The following is a 3,080-nucleotide window of genomic DNA, read 5'->3' as shown; positions in this document are numbered from 1 at the left end:
AGTATGCAACGTTGTACATGCAGATAAGGATAGTAGTAGGCAGCAGCATAATAACAAAACCCCAAACCCAGCCCCCCCCCAACCCAATCCCAACAAAACTGAAACCTGTAGTCCCAATCCTGTCAAGGCACACAGGATCGTGGTAAAGAACAATGAAGGGGTCATTTCCGATGGTGGCTCCTCCGGGCCCCCCGCCCGACCCACCCGCCACCAGGGCTGAGTAGGTGCGATACACAATCTCCTTAGCAAGAGTTATTGTCACTCTGGGGAAGAGGTTTCTTTGATCACCTCTGCCACTGCAGTCTCACGCTCCCGGGAAATGACAGAGGCATCGGGCTTGAAGCGCTGAGGAGGGGATCGTTTGCGGTGCACAGTCTGCCAACCCCCTCTGGAGGAGCCCTGCGAGCTCCTGAAAACCGGTTCAGTATCCACTTGGTCTAGACCCAGGAGATCACAAGTGTCTTTAAGAGATCGTAGCTGCTGTAGCCGCCCGTTCCACTTGAATATGATCCGAAAGGGGTGCCCCCAAGAATATGAAATTTCTTTTCCCCGCAGGAAGTCCGTGACTGGCTTGAATTCCTTCCTTTTCTGGAGAGTTGTGGCGGAGAGATCTTGGTATAGGGCAATGGAATGGCCTTGAAACTGGATGGGCTGAGCTCTCCGGGCTTCCCGGAGGATCCGTTCTTTTAGCGGGAAGTCCGGAAGAAAGGCCAGTATGTCCGGCGGCGGGGCTGGGGCTCTGCGGGGCAGTCCTATGCGATGTGCCCTGTCAATGCGGATGTGGAAGTCGTCTGCCTCTCCCAGAATGCTCCTGAAGAGGGTCTGCAGGTACGCGGTAACATCAGCCCCCTCGTCTTTCTGAGGGACCCCCCGGACCCGTATGTTGTTCCGTCTGGAACGGTTTTCCAGGTCCTCCGTATGGGCCTGGAGGTCAAGGTGCTGGTCCGTGAGCCGCAGGACTTCTTGCTGGAGCAGTTCGATCTCGGAGCTCCTGGCATGATCGGCCTCCTCGATTGCGACCACCCGTTCGCCGAGGTCCTCCACATCCCGCCGGAGTTCCTTTACTTCCCCCGCCACCTCCTGTTTCAGGGATTTGAAATCCTCCCGTAGCGAGTTGAAGAGCGTCTCCAGAAAGGCTTTGGTGATGGGCACTTGGTCATCCGTGGCCGCAGGTGATGCCTTCCCAGTCCCAGGGGACGGTGGGTCTTTGCCAAGCTTGGGCTGCGATTTAGCCAACAGTTCAGGGAGAGTTTGTGATCCTTTCTTGCCTCTTTGCCTCGTCATGGCGTGTGAGGGGGTAGGGCCCTGACAGGCAGTAGGGCAGTGGAGCGCGCGTCCCAAGAGGGACCAGTGAGGAGGCGGACGGGAAGTGGAGGGTATGGCAGTGTCCAGGCGGCTATATATGTCTGTGCAAGGGCAGGGACCAATCTCTCCAGATAACCGCAAGCCCACGGGGGGGGGGCAAGGAGGTGGCCTCCGCCCAGCCGGCGACAGACCGCAGTGAGTGGAGTGCGGCCCACCCCTCCGGAGAGGCGCCCCAGAGGTACCAGTTAGGGTTCTGCGGTGGGGGCCCACAGGGATGTCCGTTCGCCGGGGACTCGATTGCGCCCCCCGAGCTCTCCCACTCCCTTCTCCACTCTCCTCACCTGTGGTAGGTCGGTGTGCCCAGGGACTCCTTTCGCCAGGCCAAGTCAGCTGTGTTGCCCCGGGTTGCTGGGGGCCACCTGGAGATCCAGGGGACAGCGTCCAGGGTCCCTCCGGCTGCGGGGCCTGTCGGGGCTCAGGTGGGCTCTCGGCAGGAATCCGAGGTAGGTGGGGGAGTAGACTAGGCCCGAAGCCGGGGCCTCGAGTTGCACGGCCCCCGGGCCACTCACCGGGCTGCTTGGGCGGCAGCCGCCATCTCCGGCGACAGATGTGGCAGCCTGGAAGGTATCCTAGGATGTCCGCTGCAGAAGGGGCGGGCCGGGGCGCCCTGCCGGACTCGCCGCCGGTCCGATGCTCAGGGTGCCCGCAGGCGGTAGGTAGCAGGGATGTAGTCCGATGCGGGAAGGGTGGGGAGGCAGTATCTGGAGCAAGGAGCCCTCAGCAGGCCACTGTGCACTGTGCGTTAACCAGTCCGGGGACAGTGAAGATAGAGGCCACAGATACACCAGCCAGAGGCGTGCCACTCCGTAACAGCTGCACGGGTTCAGGTCAGCCCACCCAGGAAGCCTGTGGGGCTCGATTAGACAGCACTCCGCCGGGGGCTCGATTATGCCCCCCGAGCCACCCCTGTATCGCCCCTGTCCTCCTCACCTGTGCAGTTGCAGCTTGGTCAGTGCCCACACCATCCAGAAAGTCGCCGCTGCTCCCGATGTCTGGGGGCCCCCAGAAGCTGCAGGGAAGCAGCGTTGTTGCACCAGAAGGCCACAGGGTCACCCACGCGATCACTTTCAGGGTGCTGGGGCGGGGAGCTCCGAGGCCAGGCCCGAGGCCGGGGCCTCGAATTCGCGACTGCCGGCCGGGCTGCCCTGGATGCCGGCCGGGTCACACTGATGAAGGCGCGTCTCCCACGCAGCCCCGATGTTGCAGGCAGCGGGGGGCAGGCTCCGGAGGATTCCGCGGGTGAGGGGAGTGTTGTATGCTCCAACTAGCGCTGGCCAAATCCCACTGAATGCCAGTTACCCTCCCGTCAGCAGGCCCAAGCCGGGACGTAAAGTTTTGCGGCCCCCGCGTCCAGCAGAGCGCCAGTGAGGCGGCCGCCCGTCAGGTGGCTTTCGCGGCAGTGATATGAAGAGCGGCGGCGTTCAGGTCCGCCGCAGAGTCCCTTGCATTAATGGCCCGCTCCAGACAGCGTACATGCAGCCGGGTGTTCGCGCGGGACGTCCGATCCCCGGCACCGCCGCGTCCACCGGCTCTCGGCTGCAGGCCCTCCGAGCGGCTCCAGGCGCTGATTGCGGGGCTAAAGGTGCACCCTCAGGACTCCGCTGCAGTGTGGCCGCCTCTCCGTTATTAGTGGCTGTGGTCAGGAGAGGAGTAGGTTGCGTTTCTCGGTGGCGTGGCGGGATCGGGCAGGGAGCTCCGGTGACCTGCGTCCGATC

This window comes from Lissotriton vulgaris, chromosome 8 (assembly GCF_964263255.1).
Source record: "Lissotriton vulgaris chromosome 8, aLisVul1.2, whole genome shotgun sequence".
In the NCBI taxonomy this organism is placed as follows: Eukaryota; Metazoa; Chordata; class Amphibia; order Caudata; family Salamandridae; genus Lissotriton; species Lissotriton vulgaris.
This window is presented reverse-complemented; position numbering follows the sequence as displayed.